Source organism: Oreochromis niloticus, linkage group LG12 (assembly GCF_001858045.2).
Source record: "Oreochromis niloticus isolate F11D_XX linkage group LG12, O_niloticus_UMD_NMBU, whole genome shotgun sequence".
NCBI classification, from domain to species: Eukaryota; Metazoa; Chordata; class Actinopteri; order Cichliformes; family Cichlidae; genus Oreochromis; species Oreochromis niloticus.
In genome coordinates this window covers 1666720-1690379 of record NC_031977.2, presented here as the reverse complement: position 1 = coordinate 1690379, position 23660 = coordinate 1666720, and the positions used below count along the sequence as shown (strand labels likewise).

Genomic DNA, 23660 nt, shown 5'->3' with positions numbered 1-23660 from the left:
GACATGGGTAGGCTGTGATGGCTGATTTTTTCTCCTTTTGAAGACGCACATGCCCACCAGTGGTACCCCAGATACTGTACCTCCCTTCTTCCAACCGTATACTTCTTCAGATTGGCCTGTGAGCCCCACCTGCCTTGGGGCCACTCACTGCACATGCTCCCCACAGGTTTCACTTTGGACTTCCTATTGAATAGTAGCTTCCCATGGAGGAAGGGGGCACCTCTCGCACTGCAACAACAGAGCCTCTAACCAGTGATCCTAATTGTGTTCATGCTGATGAATTAACCTAATAATCATGGATTCAAAGTCTTATTCAGCTGCTCCAACCCATCAGTCTGAGGGTGGTAGACGCAGGTCAGAATGTTGCAGGAAGAGTGGCCATTTATTTACAATAGTGACCACGCAATCACACAGTGTCACACTTTTGTTATTTCTACAACTTTTCAGTTACCGTTTCCACAGCTGGTCAGCTGTCCTACCTGGCTACTGAGTCCCAGCTGCCCTGCCTCCCTACCTGGCCCTGCCCCCTGAACCCACTGCACCACCTCTCCTCTGCATCAAAGCCGCAGACCACACCCCCGCCACAGTTCTTTTGACAACCAAGAAAAACTTATACCAAAATTACGGGAAGAGAAAAGTACAGAAAAAAGTCTCTTAAACATGATGGAGGCAATGCTCGAAGATTCATGTGTATGGCTGTCAGTGGGTCCACTGTATTGTCTGAGGATGTGACTGCTGTAGGATGAATTGTGAAGTGCACCGGGCTATTCTCTCTACTCAAATTCAGTCAAATGTGACTAAACTGATCACACAGTGTTTCACAGTGCAAATGGATAATGACCTAAAGCACACTCCTAAATTAACCCGAGTGTTTCTCATGGCAAGAAATGGGATATTCTTCAGTAGTGAAATTAGTCAGCTGAACAAGCTTTGCAGTTACTAAAGACAAACTTGAGACCCACAAACAAAAGTAGTGATTGAAGGTGGAACTTCTCAGTGCAGAAAGCAGAGCATTTGGTGATTTTAATCTTTTCTAGCTTTGCAAAAAAAATTCTTTCAATGATTAAAAATACTCATATTTAAATTATATTACTTAATTATATTATTTTTCCAATTAGTTTTGGGGCTGTGAAAGTAGGGGACTGTGTATAAAAATGGATCTAATTACTAAATAGTTATTACATAAATAAAGCTGAAAGCCTGCACTTCAGTAACATCTTGATTGTTTGAATTGAAAGTCACTGTGGTGGTGTATGGAAACTTATGGACCTACTCTTTTAACTACAGTCAGAAATAGACTTCTTAGTAGGCCACTTTAATGTAACTTTGTGAGTGCGCTGTCATGTGTGTATCTATGTCTTCCCATTGGTGGCTTGCTCCCACTAATTGGTCTTAATTGTTGGTAATACCCCCATGCCGTTTGCCTTTAGGTCACCCTGGTGTGCAGCTGGGGAGATGCCTTTTTTATTGATGTGGCGGCACTAAATTGAGAACCTTTGGCGGAGTGTCAAAGCCTAATTAATCACTCTAATTTCATCTCTCCATGCATCCTCAGCGATTGAGTGAATGTGATCAGAGGGAGAGCAGTCTATGTGTTAGCTGAGTCTCCTCATGCTAATTAGGTGCTAGCCCTGAGATGGAGAGGCCCTCAGGGTGAGAGGCGAGGGGCTAAAGCCGGCCTAAATGGCTGCATAATGACCAAGGGAACAGGAATTGGAGCCCAGCTCGTTTTCTTTATATATTACATTCAAGTTCTCCACCCCTGTCTCAGCAATTGCGTCCCTCTCACCTAAGTAGATGTGGTTTCTCCAAACAATCAGAGCTAAGGCGGCTCATTGTTCATCAGAGACTCTAGTGTCTGCTGGGGTAGTGAGTATTTCTTCGGAAAGATGAAAATGGAAATCTGTCTGTATAACAGGCTGATTTTATCTGGAAAAAAACTGTTTGGCAAATTTACCTGAATGTTTCTTCTTTAATCTGGAATATCCATGGCTCTTTGTAACCAAAACAAAATAAAACTGGATCTAAATATAAAACTCCTACAAAGTTATGTGCTGATATAATTTGATATGTTTTTTTATTGCAGTGGAACAGATTTATAATAGCTTGAAATTTGAAAAGTTTTTATTTTATTGTGTTTTGAAGTTAGTTTGAAGTTTCAGATTTGTTTTTATTGATTAAAAATGTTTTTAGTTTTTTTCAATGATAGTTTTTGTCTTTCCATTGATTATAATACAGGAAGAACAATCATGGTCAAAATTTAAAAAGTTCAGGATAGATGTTACAAATCAAACACAACAGTTTGATGTGTTGTTTTGGTATGATTCAGTTGTGCAGATGTGAATACAGTAATCATCCTTGGATGCAGACACAAACAACCAACCAAACCCGTTTTAGGTTCCAAATTAACTCCAGAGCAATCCGTTTATGGTGTGAACGTGATTTAACCCAGCTACCAGTACCAAAGGATTTGCAAAGGTTTTTAAGGGCTAGCAATAAACCATGAAATGAACATAAATGCTCTATGTTCCCTAATAGTTTAGTTTTCTGGATCCCACTCCAGACATTTCTGGCCAAAAAGTGGACTAAATATTCTTGTGTGGTTTGTAGTGACACATTTTACTTCACTTGGTTTTCATTTGGAGTTTTCTTTGTGTGAAAACAAATCAAAGCATGGGGAAAAGCTACAAGTTTAGAAACTCATCAGCTGATTCAGACCAGAGTAAATTAACTATAGGTGTGAAAATACCCCTAGAAAACACATCAGATCTCCAAGCTGGATATCTATATGGACTAGGTGCATGTATGCATGCCTGACAATGCTGGGGCATGCTTCTAATGAAGCGATGGATGGTGCCCTGGAGGATTTTCTGGATCTGGACCAAAGTTAGAGGCTGGAAAACATTCTTCATGGTTTCTCCAGACCCTTTCACGTCTGTCACATCTGCTCAGGGTGAACTGGCTCTCGTCTTTGAAAAACACGGGGCGCCAGTGGTGGATCTGCTGGTTCTGGTAATGGCAGGTTCACCATTGGCAGTTGCCAATCGGGCTCTACGGTGCCGTGCAGTGAACACAGAGCCCACTAGAGGACGTCGGGCCCTCAGGTCACCCTCATGAAGTCTGTTTCTGATTGTTTGGTCAGAGGAATTTGTATGAGTAGCATGCAGGATATCATTTTGTAGCTCTGGCACTGCTCCTCATGTTCCTCCTTGCAGAAAGGAGCAGACACCAGTATTGGTAATTGGTTAAGGAACCCTGATGGCCCTGTCCAGCTCTTCTAGAGTAACTGCCTGGAATTACTCTCCTGGAATTTCTTTCCTTGGATTTTCCTTGGAACTCTTTGTGTATGCTAAATCCTAAATTCCAAATTAAAATTGTACCCAACAAATGTATGCCCTCCCTCAAAGCCCTAAGTGAAAACAGAGTGTAGCAATGGTTTTTTTTAATGGAAAATTCAATAAAGTTAACTGAATAAGGCAAGCACTTGTGAGCTATATGTGAAGATACACTGATGACATGTTAATTGGATTTCTGGTTATGATTAATGACATGTTTCAGCCATGTCTACAGATTTTCGATTCAGTACAAGGAAGAAAATTCAGATATTTACAGGCCTGTTCTTATGCTGGTATTTGGCGTTGTTCCTGCATATTAAACTTTACGGGGCCCAGAGTTTCTGTATTGCTTGTCACGGTTGCTAAGATGGGCCTCTCTCTATTAAAGCCTTCATCACACCACTTTATATGAATGTGTGGGCACATCTGGCCAATATATTTCGTATCCTCTGTTAATTCTGGCTCAGGCTCCTAACATGATATCTAAAAGGCCTCCAAACCACAACTGCCCAGCACCCACTCCTCTGGGAAAGCTGGGCTAGAAGAACTGGGAGTTGGCTGCGCGCGCGCGCGCGTGTGTGTGTATGTACTTGTTTTCATGACATATGAGGACAATTTGATAACACACTCACAAAATGAGGACGCTCGGAAAAATGAGGACATTTTTGAGGTCCTCATTTTTCCGAGCCTTCTAAAGTGTTCTAGAGGCCCCCAACATGCTCCCAAACCAAAAATCTCGAATGTCCTGAAATATCACAATTTTATGAAAAAGTGTGTTTAAGTGTGTTTAGCGTTTTTGCTCACTTTCAGTTTCGCCGCCTACTGGCCAGTTTTGGAACAAAACACACTTTTAACACACTTTCAGTGACGTCACTCTGCGAGTCCTCATTTTGTAGGTGTGTCAGACACAATAACACATTTGACCCAGGTTATAGTGACGTCACTCTGCGAGTCCTCATTTTGTAGGTGTGTCAGACACAATAACACATTTGACCCAGGTTATACCCTTCTTGGGGCTTAAGCAAGGGTAACAACAGTTAAATCAGGCAAATCTTGAAAAAATGAAGGTCTTTAGATTCAGTTATCAGTGCCTGCACATCTTGGGGTTTTTTTGTTGTTGACAAAATGTCTCAAAATATAAATTTTCAACATGTGTAATTATATTACTATTATTTAATGAGTCTTACTTCTCAAGATCAATGCACAAATTGTCTGACCTTCACTAAGCAGAATGATGTGTGTGCAGATTTTGACCCTTGAAGAGTTTATATTAATCTGCATTAATATAATTGCATCTGCAATCTGCAGTTGAACTTAGAGATTCCTGCCGCTGTCATGTGATTCAGTATGATCATCAGGCTCAGTCTCGACTCTGAATTCCAAGATGGCAGCAGCATGTCTCCTTGTTGAATGTCTGCTTTGAATTTTGGGGTATTTTTTTTTTTCTTCTACTATCTTAAATGGATTTTAGTTTTTTCTAACAAGCTTTTTAAGAGTATTTTAAACTATTCTGTAAATTCTTGGAAAATGTTTTTTGGGGACCTCTGCTACTACCAGAAGTTGTCTGCACCACACCAGGGCCTGTGCTGCTAGCATGAACCAACTGAGCCTCAACCAGGGCCTGTGCTGTTTTCTGAGGCCATCTCACTGCACCGGGGCCTGTGCTGCCGGTTGGGGCCATCTGCACCGCACCAGGGCCTAGCTGGACCCATAGGCACCACACCAGGGCCTGTACTGCTGTGTAATCAATTATTGTAAATGTTATCAGGAAATGATCAGACAGCAGAGGGTTTTCAGGAAACACTGTTAAATGTTCAGTTTCTATTTCATATGTTAAAAAAGGATCTATAGTGTGATTAAAGTGGTGGGTGGGTTCTTTTACATTTTGAGAGAAGCCAATTGAGTCTAATAACAGATTAAATGCAATGTTGAGGCTGTCATTTTTAGCATCTACATGGATGTTAAAAATCACCCACAATAATTATTTTATCTGAGCTGAGCGCTAAATCAGATAAAAAAGTCTGAGAAATCAGAGAGAAACTCTGTAAGGCCCAGGTGGACGATAGATGATAACAAGTAAGACTGGTTTCTGAGTTTCACAGCTGGGGTGGACGAGGCTAAGCATCAGGCTTTCAAATGAATTAAAAGTCTGTTTTCGTCTTTCGTTAATTAATAGGCTGGTGTGAAAAATTGCTGCCACACCGCCCCCTCGGCCTGTGCTTCGAGATTTCTGGTAGTTAGAATGACTCGGAAGTGTTGATTCATTTAAACTAACATAATCATCCTGCTGCAACCAGGTTTCTGTAAGGCAGAGTAAATCGATTTGTTGATCAATTATTAAGTCATGTACTAACAGAGACTTGGAGGAGAGCGACCTAATATTTAATAATCCACATTGTTTTACTCTTTGGTTAAGATGTGGATACTGTATTGTTCTTTTTGATTTTTTATGTTTAAATTGTTTATTGTTGGTTTTTAGTTTGTTTTTTGTCTGTTTGGGAGCTGACACAGTCTCAGTGGAGATGGGTTTTTTGGGGGGGTAGCAGGAGGAGAGAAGCTGCAGAGAGGCGTGTAAGACTGCAACTCTGCTTCCTGGTCCCAACTCTGGATAGTCATATTTTGGGGGGTTTCATAAATTTGTCCAGATTTCTAGAAATGAGAGCTGCTCCATCCGAAGTGGGATGGATGCCGTCTCTCCTAACAAGACCAGGTTTCCTCCAGAAGGTTTGCCAATTATCTATGAAGCCCACATCGTTTCTGGGACACCACTCAGACAGCCAGTAATTTAAGGAGAACATGCGGCTAAACATGTCACTCCTGGTCTGATTGGGGAGGGGACCAGAGAAAACTACAGAGTCAACATTGTTTTGGCAAAGTTACACACTGATTCGATATTGATTTCAGTGACCTCCGATTGGCGTAACCGGGTGTCATTACTGCCGATGTGAATTATGATTTTACTGAATTTACGTTTACCCTTATGTGGTGGCGCGAATGAGGAATAACCGGGGACGGTAACTAAGATGTTGACAGCGCCACCTGGGGGAGGGAGTTACACCCCAGGAAAGATATCTCTAGCCAATGTAAGTGTTACACTGGCAACCAAAGCCCACAGACTCGTTATTAACGGCAAAGGTGAGGCAGGTGAATTTTACAAATCAAGGTTTATTAAGAAGAACTACTAAAAACATAGAATTATAAAATCAAAAAGGCACCTAAGGTAGCAGGGTTGAGACGGCAAAATAGTTAATTAAAACGACCAGACTCCCTACCACGATGCTACCCTAAAAACAATCACAACATGATAAAAGAGCAACTAAACAAAATGGTGGAGACCGGCCACTTGAGGAGGCAACCTACAGGGAGGAGTGCCCAAGGGTGCCACCAATTACTCACCCGTGTGATTTCACTGCAGACCTCACTCACACTAAACTCTAAATGGTGCAATCTACCTATGCCCGGTGTGTACACTCGCATGCATTGGGGAGGGGATTCCACCTCACGTGCCTAGCCCCTCAACAAGCGGCCACACCTCCACTAAAGCAATAAAAGAAAGCATAAAACGTTAAACAGATTAGTAAAAGATCTACATAAAACAAATACACCCCAAATTACTGTTTGTTATAAAAGCATTGCGTAACAAACAAAACAGCATATAACAAGACAGCAGCAGTATAGTGCAAGCCTGCAACAAAAGAGGGAAACAGTTGTCAAAGTCCACCCTACTATGCCACGTTATGATGAACACAAGAGTCCCACTTACCACTCTCTAAAGGGCAATACTAAACTGAGTAACTTTCCTGGAGAGATCTGCAGCGCTTAACTGCCTAATGCTCGCAGCCACCTTGGATGGACAAGACTGCCAAATGACTCCTTCTGGTAGTGAAGCGCAGCTGTTTCTTATAAGCCTGCTAACTGTCAACTGGGAAGGAGTGGATGTTAGTGGTGCGTTTGTGGACATCATGTAAAATCCTACCCCAGAATCTACTTCACTACACTTAGCCAGCAGTTTTAAATTTCCTTCAATGTTGCCTGCTCTGGCCCTTGGAAGACGATTGACTATGGTTGCCGGTGTCTCTAGCTTCACATGTCTGAGAACAGAATCACCAATTACCAGAGTTTGACCCCCGACGGGTGTGTCGCCGAGTGGGGAAAAACGGTTAGACACATGTATGAATTTGAGGAATGGACCCAAAATGCAGACACAAAGGAACGTGAAAGAAAATTTTAATATTAACAGAAAGCAAGCCATTTATTAAGGCTGGTAAAATAGGCAGAACCAGCTTCCAGTTTGGATTCGGGAGACAGACACTATCTCTACTTTTAAGATTAGGCTTCAAACTTTCCTTTTTGCTAAAGCATATAGTTAGGGCAGGATCAGGTGACCCTGGATCCTCCCTTAGTTGTGCTGCAATGGATGTAGGCTGCCGGGGATTCCCATGATGCACTGAGTTTTTTCCTTTCCAGTCACCTTTCTCACTCACTATGTGTTAATAGACCTCTCTGCACTGAATCATACTTGTTATTAATCCACAGCATGTCTTTATCCTGTCTTCCTTCTCTCACCCCAACCAATCACAGCAGATGGCCCCGCCCCTCCCTGAGCCTGGTTCTGCTGGAGGTTTCTTCCTGTTAAAAGGGAGTTTTTCCTTCCCACTGTCGCCAAAGTGCTTGCTCATAGGTGGTCGTATGATTGTTGGGTTTTTCCTCTGTATCTATTATTGTGCGATCTACTGTACAATATAAAGCGCCTTGAGGCGATTGTTGTTGTGATTTGGTGCTATATAAATAAAATTGAATTTAATTGAATTAAAAGATTACAAAACAAAAGGCAGAAGTGAAGCTAAACAATAACCTAACCTGGGGACAAACCATGAAACCTGACATGGATACAAACATACCTGGAACATGGAAACGTGGCACCAAAGACAACAGATGACCTGACACTGAACAAAGGAGGACAGGACTTACAGTGGCTTGCAAAAGTATTCGGCCCCCTAGAACTTTTCCACATTTTGTCACATTACTGCCACAAACATGAATCAATTTTATTGGAATTCCACGTGAAAGACCAATACAAAGTGGTGTACACGTGAGAAGTGGAACGAAAATCATACATGATTCCAAACATTTTTTACAAATAAATAACTGAAAAGTGGGGTGTGCGTAATTATTCAGCCCCCTGAGTCAATACTTTGTAGAACCACCTTTTGCTGCAATTGGATTCCATTAAAATTGATTCATGTTTGTGGCAGTAATGTGACAAAATGTGGAAAAGGGGGACAAATACTTTTGCAAGCCATTGTAAGTACACAGAGAGATAATGAGGGGATGAGGAACAACTGGGACAAATCAGACCTAACAAGACAAGGGGAAACAAAACTAGACTCACTGCATATAGGACAAGGACTTTCACAATAAAACAGACATCACAAGGGTAATCTAATAAACAAATGAACTTAGCTAACCTAAAGAACTTATAAATAAACATCAACATCCAAACAAACTAAAACTTAAAATGCTGGGTCAACAGACCCAGGAAAGTGACAGTAAAATCATTTATTATACACATTATACTTATTTTCTTAAATTGCTTATCTATTATCTGTATTTTCACCTGAGGATCTAGGGATGCTGCTCTTCTTTTCATAACAAATTAGGACATGTTTATGATCACACACTGCCAATATCAGGCCAATTTTGGCATTACTCCATCAGTGAACAGCATGCCCATGCTAACTTAAACTAGACCAGCAAGCTAACCACATGTGTATTAAGTGTTACTTAAGAATAGGAACCAAACAAATTAACGGAACGAAATTAACTGTAACAGCAGTTTGCAAAACATTGTGACAGTTCTCAAGTGTTCCTACCTCAAATACAGCGAGTGTTGCTGTGTTTTTGTTGTTAAATGGACGAGGAGATCCCGTGGCTGGTGAGAGGATGCGGCATTTCGTCAGTGGAGCTTAGAACGACGTCTGTGATTGGTCAACAAGTGAGTAAAGCTGCATCTGATTGTTCGAAAGCCTCAACCAAAGAGCTGCTGGTCACGGCAAGATACAAACTCGCCGGAGCTCTGAGTGAACGGCACATCCGGGACCTTCAGCACTCAGCAGAGATTTATCTTGACGTATGTATTTACCTTTGATATCCATGACTCGACGCACATTTAGCAAGGTAAAGTTGTATGTTTAACAAGCTAATTAACGCTAGTTAAACGGAATTAAAACAATACACAATCGATTTGAACAAACTGTGTGATGAATGATGATAAATGCTAAAAAATTACTTAAGATTTATCTTCAACAATAGATATTAGAAGTTAAATTTAACTGTTCCCACCGGAGTTAAGCTGTCACGCCCGGTGTGGCAGGCGTGTGGAGATTATAGAGAGGACCCAAAAGGCGGCAGCTCTGGTGCAGGTGAGCCTTTATTTACACGCGTGGGTACAAACAACAAAGGCAGGTGAACAAGAACTGAAAAACCTAAACTGGGAAGAGCTAACAAACAAACCTGAAACCTTGGGTCGAGAAACGGAGATGCAGGGAGAAAACACGAGAACACGGAGGGGAGCAACACAGACGAACCAGCAACTAACAGAGGCAGACACGAGGTTTAAATACACAGAAGGATAACGAGGGAATGAGACACAAAAGGAGGGCACAGCTGGGAGTAATCAGACCTGACGAGACAGGGGAAAAGTAAACTGAACACACTGAGATAAGACAGAGACTTTTAAAGTAAAACAGGAAACACATGCACGTAATGACACAGACTCAAAACGCAGACTAACACAGGGATACACTGGTAGAAAAGAATGAACACTAACCGAGGAAGAACAGAACCAAAATTACAATAATAGAAAACACAAAACGCTGGGTCAAAAGGACCCAGGATCATGACAGTACCCCCCCCCCCTCAAGGGCTGGCCCCAGACAGCCCAAAACAAGAAAACCAAGAAACGCCCAAAAACAGAAAACAACCCGAGCAGGGCGGGCGGTGGGGGTCCAGGAAGGAGGGCCCGAAGCCAAAACAAAACAGGAGCACCAGAAAACACAACACGAGCCCAAAACCAAAAGAAGACAAAAAGGAAACACACCAGAGCACAGGAAAACAGTCCAAAACAGAACACCACAGGGGGCCGGCCGTGAGGACGGCGACGTGGACACAGTTCAGGGGGACGGCCAGGGGGCCGACAGCACTGGAGCCCAAACAGTTCAGGGGGCCGGCCGTGCGGACGGCAGCGGCACCGACATGGGCACAGTTCAGGGGGTCGGCCGTGAGGACGGCAGCGGTGGCGATGTGGACCCAGTTCAGGCGGCCGGCCGTGCGGAAGGCAACGGCGGCGACTCAGGCGAAGGTGGTCCGGGGGCCGCCCACGACGGCGATATCGCCTGGCCAGTGGCCTGGAAAGTGGCCAGTTAGCTGCAGACCCCGACGGGGCAGGACCAAGCGACGCCGAAAGCGAAGACACGGAGGCTGGACCAGGCGACGCTGAAGACACGGAGGCTGGACCAGGCGAGGGTGAAGACTCGGAGGCTGGACCAGGCGAGGGTGAAGACTCGGAGGCTGGACCAGGCGAGGGTGAAGACTCGGAGGCTGGACCAGGCGAGGGTGAAGACTCGGAGGCTGGACCAGGCGAGGGTGAAGACTCGGAGGCTGGACCAGGCGAGGGTGAAGACTAGGAGGCTGCTGCTGGCGTGGTTGATGAGGGTGAAGACTCGGAGGCTGCTGCTGGCGTGGCTGATGAGGCCGCAGGTGACGGCGTGGAAGCCGGAGACGAAGAGGCCGCAGGTGACGGCGTGGAAGCCGGAGACGAAGAGGCCGCAGGTGACGGCGTGGAAGCCGGAGACGAAGAGGCCGCAGGTGACGGCGTGGAAGCCGGAGACGAAGAGGCCGCAGCTGACGGCGTGGAAGCCGGAGACGAAGAGGCCGCAGCTGACGGCGTGGAAGCCGGAGACGAAGAGGCCGCAGCTGAGGGCGTGGAAGTCGGAGACGAAGAGGCCGCAGCTGACGGCGTGGAAGCCGGAGACGGAGGTGCTGCAGGCTGGACGGATCCCTTGGATCCTCCAGCGACGACAGGAAGCAAAGGCCGGATGGGCCCCTTGGACCCTCCAGCGACGACAGGAAGCAAAGGCCGGACGGGCCCCTTGGACCCTCCAGCGACGACAGGAAGCAAAGGCCGGACGGGCCCCTTGGACCCTCCAGCGACGACAGGAGGCAAAGGCCGGAGCGGTCCTTCGGACCCTCCAGCGACGACACGAGGCAAAGGCCGGAGCGGTCCTTCGGACCCTCCAGCGGAGACACGAGGCAAAGGCCGGAGCGGTCCTTCGGACCCTCCAGCGGAGACACGAGGCAAAGGCCAGAGCGGTCCTTCGGACCCTCCAGCGGAGACACGAGGCAAAGGCCAGAGCGGTCCTTCGGACCCTCCAGCGGAGACACGAGGCAAAGGCCGGAGCGGTCCTTTGGACCCTCCAGCGGAGACATGAGGCAAAGAGTCCACTAGCCGACATAAAGGCAGCTGGCACTGCACGGAGCACTGGCTTTGCCCAGGCAACACTAACACGGAGGAGTTCTCTGAGGGCTGCTTAATCTTCAGGGGTCCAGTAATAGCTGGGGGGTGAAACCTAGCTTCTGGGGAGGCCCTGGAGTGCATTACTTCGCCTGAAGCAGCCAAAGCGCAAGAATCTCCCTGGGTGGAACGTAGACTTTCTCCCTGCATAAAGCGAGTGTGTGAGACTGGAGCTACGGGGGACACTGGAGCCTGAACCACAGGCGGCACTGGGGCCTGAACCACAGGCGGCACTGGGGCCTGAACCACAGGCGGCACTGGGGCCTGAACCACAGGCGGCACTGGGGCCTGAGCTGCGGGTGAACCTGGGAGCACTGGAGACTGCACTGAGGGTGACGCTGGGAGCACTGGAGACTGCACTGAGGGTGACGCTGGGAGCACTGGAGACTGCACTGAGGGTGACGCTGGGAGCACTGGAGACTGCACTGAGGGTGACGCTGGGAGCACTGGAGACTGCACTGAGGGTGAAGCGGGGAGCACTGGAGACTGCACTGAGGGTGAAGCGGGGAGCACTGGAGACTGCACTGAGGGTGAAGCGGGGAGCACTGGAGACTGCACTGAGGGTGAAGCGGGGAGCACTGGAGACTGCACTGAGGGTGAAGCGGGGAGCACTGGAGACTGCACTGAGGTGAAGCTGGGAGCACTGGAGACTGCACTGAGGGTGAAGCGGGGAGCACTGGAGACTGCACTGAGGGTGAAGCGGGGAGCACTGGAGACTGCTGCGGGGCAGCTAACTGAGCTACTGGAAGCTGGGCGGCTACTGGAGGCTGGGGAGGAGTGGCGGAGCGAGGCTGGGACGAGGAGGTGGGGAGTTTGTGTAGCTCTGAACGTGGAAGTCCCAAGAACAAAGCAAAGGATTGCAGCGGAGTAAGCCCAGTGTCTTCCACCACATAATCCGTCTTTCACCGCTGCTTGCTCGTCCTGCAGGGCCTGACCTCTGAAAGCAGCGGTGGAGTGACACCAGAAAACTGAGCTGAGAGCGGCTGCTGAGCAGGCGATGAGCTGTTCCCATAATCATCTGCCGCACAGAAGACAGCCCCAGAATGAACAGTCAAATAGTCTGAAAACGGAAAAGAGTCCTCACTCACCACAGCCGGCGAATTAGAAGTCCGAACGTCTGGCTGTGGGGTGGCGCGCCGGCGGCGCGATCGGCGTTTCCTCCCCGCAGATGGCTCCGACGGGCCGGGCAAGATCACATCCGGCGAGTCGGGCAGCGAGGCAGGAGTAGCTGAGAGAAGGTGAGGTGTGCGCCGGAGAAAAGCCTGCATGGTCGGAGGAAGAGATTCCAAAAGCCATGGCAGGCCAGAAAAGAGCCGTTGAAGCCGGCTTTCAACAGCGCGGCGAAGCTCATACGGAGGGTTCTCCAGCCATTTCCCGAGGAGGATCTCCACATTATAGGTGATGTCATCTTGGAGCTCCTCGGACGGATTGAATGCCGCAGGGTCCATGGTGGCTGGTTCGTGCTGTCACGCCCGGTGTGGCAGGCGTGTGGAGATTATAGAGAGGACCCAAAAGGCGGCAGCTCTGGTGCAGGTGAGCCTTTATTTACACGCGTGGGTACAAACAACAAAGGCAGGTGAACAAGAACTGAAAAACCTAAACTGGGAAGAGCTAACAAACAAACCTGAAACCTTGGGTCGAGAAACGGAGATGCAGGGAGAAAACACGAGAACACGGAGGGGAGCAACACAGACGAACCAGCAACTAACAGAGGCAGACACGAGGTTTAAATACACAGAAGGATAACGAGGGAATGAGACACAAAAGGAGGGCACAGCTGGGAGTAATCAGACCTGACGAGACAGGGGAAAAGTAAACTGAACACACTGAGATAAGACAGAGACTTTTAAAGTAAAACAGGAAACACATGCACGTAATGACACAGACTCAAAACGCAGACTAACACAGGGATACACTGGTAGAAAAGAATGAACACTAACCGAGGAAGAACAGAACCAAAATTACAATAATAGAAAACACAAAACGCTGGGTCAAAGGGACCCAGGATCATGACATAAAGGGACCTGCGGCCTTGCATGTGCTCTGCATCTTCAACTGCACAGACAGTCAGTCTAAGCTCTTTTTAAGTGTAGCTAACTGCAACACACATTTTTTTTTCAACACAAGATATGTTTGGGGGGATTTAAATGTTAATATTAATGTTTTCGTATTTAGCACAAACCAATAGGTCTGGGTCTCTGGCCCAGCGTTTCTGACGTTATTCTAAGGTTTTTGAGTTTCTTATGTTTAGTGGCGGGTTAGTTGAGTTTGGCTTAATGTTATTAACATTGTTTTAAGGAGTTTATGTTAGGGCTGTATATTACAACGTTTGTATTTTCATGCCATTTTTCCTGTTTTATTTTGAAAGAGTCTGTTGTGTTCAGTTCATTAATCTCACTTCCCTGTTGTGTCAATAGAATCATTTGTGCCAGCTACTTCGCTGCTCTCCTTCCATCCTGTCTCAACCTCCAACAGGAAAGTAGAAGTCCTCATATGGTAGGACCAGTGATTGTAGTGTGTGTTACACTGTCCTCATATTGTTTTAAGCTGTGAAAGACATGAGTGTGTTTCAGTTGCCTTCCTCATGTGGTAGGACCAACAACTCTAGTGTGGGTTACACTGTCCTCATATTGTTGGTAGCAGAACTGTACAGTGTTAAGTTTCTATAGAATCTGGTATAAGGAAGTGAGATCCTTCTGTAATAATGTTCACTGATACAAATATGATCTGTAGTTAATTATCTAGTCGGGATTTATACTAGAGAATGTTTCTGACGTTATATTGTTGTCTTTTGTTGCAGACACCAAGTGCTGAGGTCCTGTCTCAGCCTCATACAGACCAATTGGTGAGTGACATACCCACTTCATTCTTCCAACAGGTTACACATCATGTTTTTGTATTTGGTATCAAGTATATGTGTCAGTTGGGCCTAGTGCATAAATGAAATGCACTTTAATTGTATTAAAACAATCAGTTTGAGTCAAAGTTTCCCAAAATCAACATTAGCATTAGGAGAAAGTAATTGTCTATACCATTTGTTAGTCCAAACTTTCCCTTAAAGCATCAGCTTAATCTTTATTCTGACTACATTTGATATTTTTGTCCTTTTACACATGTTTTTGTCCATTTAACCTCCCGCCGATCAGTTTACATGATTTAATTTCTGGGGAAATAGATGGCTTTACATCAGTGTTGGGTTTAGAGCTTTTATTGACAACAGCAGGAGAAGTTAGAAGTCAGGAACATGAACTCTACATGTGTTCAGTCGTCATGTCCTCATATTGTTTTAAGCTGTGAAGGACATCAGTGTGTTTAAGTAGAAGTCCTCATATGGAAGGACCAGTGATTGTAGTGTGTGTTACAATGTCCTCATATTGTTTTAAGCTGTGAAGGACATGAGTGTGTTTCTGTTGCCTTCCTCATGTGGTAGGACCAACAACTCTAGTGTGTGTTACACTGTCCTCATATTGTTGGTAGCAGAACTATACAGTGTTAAGTTTCTATAGAATCTGGTATAAGGAAGTGAGATCCTTCTGTAATAATGTTCACTGATACAAATATGATCTGTAGTTAATTATCTAGTCGGGATTTATACTAGAGAATGTTTCTTTTTTTTTTTTTAATATATATATTTATTGAGATTTTTGATATAAGAAAAAACAAACAAACAAAACAAACGAAAAAACAACAGACAACACAACAGCAAGGGCTAAAACACACAAATAAGACAAAAGTTTACACTGCAACAACGAAAATATTGCTTCAACACTGGCAATAAACAAAAATAAAACGCTAAGGTGGAAGGCTAAGTTATTGGTGATCGATCAAATAGGACTTTGTTTTAATACATGATCTAAAAATGGTTGCCACACATCAAAGAAATTACTAAGTTTGTCTGCTAATATATACCTAATTCTCTCCATATGTAGTAGAGCAGTCAGTTCTGTGAGCCACATTTTGAATTGAGGTACAATATCCGTCTTCCAAAGAGTCAAAATAATTTTTTTAGCAATTACCATTCCGAACAAAACTGTGGTTTGTGCAGCAGAGCTAAGGTGTAAAAGGGAAGAGGAAAATCCAAACAATGCAATTATTGGGTCCGGCTCTAATGTGCAATTATAGATATCAGAAAAACAGTTAAAAATATTCAACCAATAGTTATACAATTTGGGACAAGTCCAAAACAAATGAGTAAGACAGCCTTCTCCAAGTTTACAACGATCGCATATCGAACTGATAGAAGGAAAAATCCTGTGCAGTTTAGTTTTTGAATAATGAAGTCTGTGAAGCACTTTAAATTGAATTAACTGATGCCTTGCATTTATAGAGCAAGAATGGATCATACACAGACTCCTCTCCCACACCTCATCTCCAATCAGCAAACCAAGCTCTTCCTCCCATGCCATCTTCAAAAAGTCAGATTTAGAATTTAAATACTCAGAAAAGGCTTTCACAAAACCAGAAACCAACTTTTTAGAATCCGGGGAACTCAGAAGAAGTGTAAAAATTGACCCCTCTTCCGGAAGAGATGGAAAATTAGCAATACTCTGACGGACATAGTTTCTTATCTGTAAATAATGAAAAAAATGTGACGCAGGGAGAGAGAACTTGTTCTGCAACTGAGTAAATGATGCAAACTGCCTGTCAATATATAAATCTTTGAGAGTAATAATACCTTTCTGTGTCCAGATATCAAAAGAGGCGTCTAAACATGAGGGTGGGAATGCATGATTACCGTATATTGGAGTATGGATTGAAGTGTCTGGTAGACCACAACCTTTTTTGATCTGACTAAAGATTTTAACACAGTTCGAAACTATAAAATTATTGACCTTGGTTCGCGAATTAGAGGATGAAAAAAGAAGAGCAGGGAGGGAACTATTCTCAACCCCACCACTCTCTATGACCACCCAAGGTGGGGTATCGGCAGACTTAATTTTTTTGTACCCTTCCTGCCAATAAGCAAGAGTTCTAGCATTTGCAGCCCAGTAATAAAACTGAAACACTGGCAAAGCAAATCCACCCTTAAGTTTTGACTTACATAGATGAACTTTTGATATCCTGTGAGTTTTAAAGCCCCAGACAAATGGTAATACTACTGAGTCGATCACTTTAAAAAATTGCTTATTCAGAAAAATAGGTAAGTTTAAAAATAAGTATAAAAATTTAGGAAGGGAAACCATTTTAATTACGTTAATGCGACCTACCATGGAGATAGGGAGAGCCCTCCATTTCTCAACATCTATTTTCAATTTTTCTACTTGTTCAAGATAATTCAACTTAAAGATCAATTTAGGATCCTTAGGCAAAGTGACACCCAAGTATTTCAATCTGTCTGTGATTTTAAAAGGCAAAACTTTTAAAAAATCAACATCCAAATTTGTAGTTAAAGCCACAAACTCACTCTTCTGCCAATTAATTGTATAACCTGAGATTTCCCCAAATGACCTCACCACATCTAAGAGTACAGGAACAGATCGCTCAGGATTTGACAAAAACAAAACAACATCATCCGCATATAAGGAAATGTAGTGCTTGATATTCCCCAATCTGACAGGGTCAATAGAGGGCTCATTCCTAATGGCTATTGCAAGAGGTTCAATAGAAATTGCAAAGAGCAAAGGGCTCAAAGGGCAGCCTTGTCGTGTCCCGCGGTGTAAAAAAAAAGGCGCAGATCTATCTTGGTTAGTAAGAATGGAAGAAGAGGGATGCCTATATATCATATCAACCCATGATATAAACTGTTCGCCTAAACCGAACTTCTCCAGTACCCGGAGCATATAGGCCCACTCGACCTGGTCAAACGCCTTTTCGGCATCTAAGCTCAGTACTGCGATCTTGGAAGCTCCCCAATGCCTATGATACATAATATTCATCAATCTTCGAACATTAAAGAAGGAAAACCTCTGAGGAATAAACCCAGTTTGATCCGGATGGATAATTGATCCAACATGTCCATTTAATCGGTTTGCCAAAATTTTAGTGAAAATTTTCATATCCAAATTCAACAAAGCAATAGGTCGATAAGAGGAACATTCTGTTTCATCCTTTCCTTCTTTCAATAACAAAGAAATATTAGCTTCATATAGCGTACGAGGAAATGCTTGAGTATGGAAAGAATGCTTAAACATTCTCAATAAAAGCGGGGCCACCTTTTCAGAGTATTTTTTATACAATTCAATGCCAAACCCATCTGGGCCTGGAGACTTTCCATTGGGGAATGACTTAATAGCTTTCGAAACTTCTTCAATAGTAATATCTGAGTTTAAAGCCTCTCGTGCAGCATCATTCATTTTCGGGAGATCCAACTTCCCTAACCAATCAGAAATATTGCCCCAAGATTTTGACATATAGAGCTCTTCATAATATTCTTTAAATCGCTCATTAATCGCTTTAGGGCTAATTAAAATTTCACCTGATCTTGATTTAATTTTATATATAGCCCTACTGGCCTGTAGGCCTCTCAGCTGCCGAGAAAGAAGCTTATGGGGCTTATCTCCAAACTCAAAATGCTTCTGTCTGATCCTAAATAGCTGATCTGTTACTTGACTAGATAAAATTGTGTTATACTCAAACTTCCTTTTAATGATATCTTGAAACAAAGAGGGACAAGAAGAAACCTTATGGTCCTGTTCTAACTGTGTTAATTCAGTTTCTATTTCGAACAGGCGTTTCCGTCGTTCTTTTTTTAACGAAGATTCAAATGAAATAATTTCTCCTCGCATTACCACTTTAAATGTTTCCCATAGAATCGAATCAGAAACGTCTTGTTTATCATTAGTTTCCAAGAATTCTGATATTTTAGTTGTCATAAATTGGCAAAAGGATGTCTCAGACAGGAGTGACGGGTGAAAACGCCAATTACCCTGTTGTTTCGTACCACAGAAGTCCAGGACTAAAGAGGTTGGAGAGTGATCCGAGATCAAAATATTATGATAAGATGAGCATACAACTTTAGACATCAATTTAGAGTCAAGCAAAAAATAATCTATTCTGGAGTACGATTTGTGCACTTGTGAAAAATAAGAGTAATCTCTACCAGTAGGGTTACACAGTCTCCAAACATCAACTAGGTTAGTAGAGCTCAACATATTATTCAGAACAGTCGAAGCGTTAAACAACTGGGAGCTTTGAGTGGATCTATCCAAGTGTTTATCAAGTACACAATTAAAATCGCCTCCTAAAATTACATGAGTATCAGCGAGACTAGATAATAAATTAAATATTTGTCGAAAGAAAGTTGGGCTATCAAAATTAGGACCATATAAATTCAATAAAGTAACGTGGGTTGCATGAATATGGCCCGTCACCAGGATAAATCGACCATTCGGATCACTAACCGTGGACCCATGTCTAAATGGAACTGTTCTACGGATCAATATAGCCACTCCACGAGCTTTACTAGAGAATGTCGACTGAAAAATCTGATTAGCCCAGGAGCACCTGAGCAACCTCTCTTTAGTCGGTTTCATATGGGTTTCCTGAAGATACACAACATCAGCAGCTAGCGATTTTAAGTGAGAAAAAACCTTAGCTCGTTTGTGCACATGTCCAAGTCCTCGCACATTCCAACTCACAAATCTAATGCCACCACTTAGCGATGATGAGTTAGGATTCACTCCAGAAATAATAAATAGCAGTGTACACATAAATTGCCCTTGTATAACATTAAGAAGTACAACATACCGACAACACAAAAAACATAACCCTCTTCCCCCTCATCCCACTTTCCCAAACAAAAAAGAAACCCCGCATACTCACAGAGGGTCCGCATGACCATCACGAAATAAACGGTCCAAGGTGACGAGCTTTCCAACCTCCCCTCACAAAAGGGAGAAAAAAAAAAAAAATATATATATATATATATATACCCTCAATGCCACCATAGTTGAGAGAAAAATGAAATAGTCACTTACATCCCAATGCAATGAGTTTCAAATAAGATGTCAAAGATTGTAAATTAGTCACTGCCTTCCTGTATAGTTCCCAGAAAATCCTCAGCCTCGTGTAGCGTTGAAAACACTTTGACCATGGAACCATGCATTACTCGTAAACGCGCTGGATAGTAAAAGCTACACCGAGCTCCAGCATCCATTAGGCGTTTACGCACATCCTGGAAGACCTGCCGTTGTTTCACCACCTCCGTCGGGAAGTCAGGGAAGATGTGAATCGCTTTACCATTATAGTTCAAGGGAAACTGCTCCCGAGCAAGCTGTAGTATCTTCTCTCTCACTTGAACGTGATGAATCCGCGCTATAGTTACCCGGGGACGATCTCTTTCCCCGGGAGTACGGCCGCCCAAACGATGTGCTCGGTCAATGTCCAAAGGCTTGTCAAAATTGTCCGCGCCCAAAAGCTTCGGGAGAAATTTAGACAAAAATTCCACCATACGACCATTTTCAATTTTTTCGGGCAGACCAACAATTTTAATATTCTGCCGTCTGGACCGACCCTCCAGATCTAATACTTTTAGACGAAGCGCCTCGTTATCCGCTTGCAATTTTAAACATGTTTTCTCAACCAGAGAAAGACGATGGTCGTGATCAGAACTAGCGTTTTCAACCTCCTGTAGCCGACCGCAGATATTCGTCAAAGAAGCCTGTGCTGTAGCCAGAGACGCTTCAACTAGAGAATGTTTCTGACGTTATATTGTTGTCTTTTGTTGCAGACACCAAGTGCTGAGGTCCTGCCTCAGCCTCATACAGACCAATTGGTGAGTGACATACCCACTTCATTCTTCCAACAGGTTACACATCATATTTTTTTATATGGTATCAAGTATATGTGCCAGTTGGGCCTAGTGCATAAATGAAATGCACTTTAATTGTATTAAAACAATCAGTTTGAGTCAAAGTTTCCCAAAATCAACATTAGCATTAGGAGAAAGTAATTGTCTGTATCATTTGTTAGTCCAAACTTTCCCTTAAAGCATCAGCTTGATCTTTATTCTGACTACATTTGATATTTTTGTCCTTTTACACATGTTTTTGTCCATTTAACCTCCCGCCGATCAGTTTACATGATTTAATTTCTGGGGAAATAGATGGCTTTACATCAGTGTTGGGTTTAGAGCTTTTATTGACAACAGCAGGAGAAGTTAGAAGTCAGGAACATGAACTCTACATGTGTTCAGTCGTCATGTCCTCATATTGTTTTAAGCTGTGAAGGACATGAGTGTGTTTAAGTAGAAGTCCTCATATGGTAGGACCAGTGATTGTAGTGTGTGTTACAATGTCCTCATATTGTTTTAAGCTGTGAAGGACATGAGTGTGTTTAAGTAGAAGTCCTCATATGGTAGGACCAGTGATTGTAGTGTGTGTTACAATGTCCTCATATTGTTTTAAGCTGTGAAGGACATGAGTGTGTTTAAGTAGAAGTCCTCATATGGTAGGACCAGTGATTGTAGTGTGTGTTACATTGTCCTCACATTGTTTTAAGCTGTGAAGGACATGAATGTGTTTTTGTAGCCTTTCTCAATTGGTAGAACCAACAACTCTAGTTTGTGTTACATTGAAACTGAACAGCAGGTATGGATGTCATGATGATAATAATACTCTATCCGATTTCAAACAATCACACTCTAATGAGTATTATTAGTAGATTATGTTCACATGTAAAATATTCATATCAAATGGTAAATGGCCTGTATTTGTATAGCGCTTTACATATTCAGTCATCCACTCATTCACACACACATTCACACACTGGTGATGGCAGCTACATTGTAGCCACAGCCACCCTGGGGCGCACTGACAGAGGCGAGATTGCCGGACACTGGCGTCACCGGGCCCTCTGACCACCACCAGTAGGCAACGGGTGAAGTGTCTTGCCCAAGGACACAACGACCGAGACTGTCGGAGCCGGGGCTCGAACTGGCAACCTTCCGATTACAACTCTTGAGCCACGATCGCCCCTTAATTTAGAATTACACACTGCCCAAACCTGACTTTGCCTACAATGCAGAGAAAAAAGCAAGCAGACCTATTGCATGCATTGATTCTCATATTTCACTGTTACTTTTCAAAGGCTCAAGGACCAAGTATTCTGGGGATCCAAGCCACAAGCTTTACTCAGCTGCCCTGAACAACATGAAGGGCACCTCTGCCTCAATCACCCTGGACAACAAAAACATTAGCAACACTTCACCAAGAAGGGGCAAAGGCACCCAAATACAAAATGTTTTAGGTGAATATACTTGTGATCAAAGGACAAGTTTATTGTTTTCAGACATGACACTATTGAGAGTTTTTATCATAAATCATTTCATCTTATTTGATTCCCAGCAGAACACAGCACTTCAAATGGTTCATTCCAAGCATCCTTAAAGGAGCGATAAGCAATATCTTTTCACTGCTAGGTGTGCTGTTTTGCACTGCCTGTAAACCAAACCAAAGTCTATGGCTGGAGATCAACACAGAGAGAGGGATTGTGACTTCATGCTGTACTCCAGATGTAATTACACCTCTAGTTCTTCACATAGCCATTTTTAATTCCTTCAACCTAAAGTATGATGAATTGTGCTTATTGCTCCTTTAAAGTGCTCCAGTAGAAAGCAAGGTTTAAGAACATTTTGTATTCACATTATTAACTAGAATATTTTCTATCTTTTCTTGCATTCACATTAAGATATTTTCTTTTGTTTCCATTCATGACAGCTGGGAAGGTGAGAAGCAAGTGGACAAATGATGAAGTAAAGGTTGCTGCTAAGTACCAGGTAAAAAGGAATGTGACTGCTGCTTCCAAGCAGAGCCGGCAGCTCGGAAAGGCAGAGACTGGGTTGCCATAAAGTACTACATCCACAACAGGATCATAGCATTAAAAGAAAGATGCAAGAAAAAAAGAAACAAGCAAGAGAGATACTTTGTTGCTTCCACAGTTATGTCAGTATTGTAGTTTTCTGTATTGCATTGTTCTTACTCATAAATCTGTGGTTTATGCTGGGTGCTTTTTGCAATTAAATGATAAGAAAGGCAGATAATGTTCCACGTTTTTATTCACATGAACATTCACTACAAAATGAATTAATGCATTACAATATTAAGACTTAAAAAGTAGACTGACCACATTTGACCTATGTCTTTTTTAAAGTCTCTACACAGCTCATATTTACTGTTTTATTAACACATAAATGTCTGATATTTCTGTCAGAAGTTACAAGACTGGTGAGCATTACTATTGTGCATCCATGCCTGTTACATTGTAATCTCAAAAGGAGCCAAGCTAAAAATACAGAACCTACCCTTACCTGGTCCTTATAAGTCATGTATACTTGAAAATTATGTGTTTCCATGGGCTTCACAATTCACCTAAACATGAAATATCAGTGTGTGACCTTATGGTGCTCATAAGTCACATAAACCTGACAGTGTCCTCACAAGTAGCATTAAATTCAGGTTTGACCAAAATTTCACCCTAGCCAAAATCTCAACAGATGGGCATGTTCCTGGAAGCATGGGTCAAGTTTTGTGTGATTCCCATGCCTCTAGGACCTTCAGAAAGGCACGTTCCCATTTGTCACATTTTTGTCATAGGTCCTGATATTTCACGAAAACACGTATGTGTGTGTGTGTGTGTGTGTGTGTGTGTGTAAAACAGAGAGCGAGAGGGGACATTGACCTTGCTCTACTTACGTTTGGTTTTCTTGCAATGGTGGTGATCCAGGAATTTAAGCCTCTTCTGCTATTCTCTAAGTAGCTGTAAGTGGTTGTGCGTCATTCTGCAGAAGTGTGCCAAGCTAAATGCCTGGACTGCAA

At 43.4% G+C, this 23660-nt stretch overlaps 1 long non-coding RNA gene across 2 annotated transcripts; it reads left to right on the top strand.

The window, feature by feature from the left end:
• Positions 1 to 14459: 14459 nt before the first annotated feature.
• Positions 14460 to 23046, top strand: LOC109204658 (uncharacterized). Of its 2 annotated transcripts, XR_003213299.1 has the most exons (5): positions 14460 to 14752; positions 20576 to 20620; positions 21934 to 22092; positions 22191 to 22359; positions 22563 to 23046. It is a non-coding gene; the product is annotated as an uncharacterized LOC109204658 (long non-coding RNA). The 2 variants fall into 2 exon arrangements; XR_003213300.1 differs by lacking the exon at positions 22191 to 22359 and having other exon boundaries at positions 14463 to 14752.
• Positions 23047 to 23660: the final 614 nt, after the last annotated feature.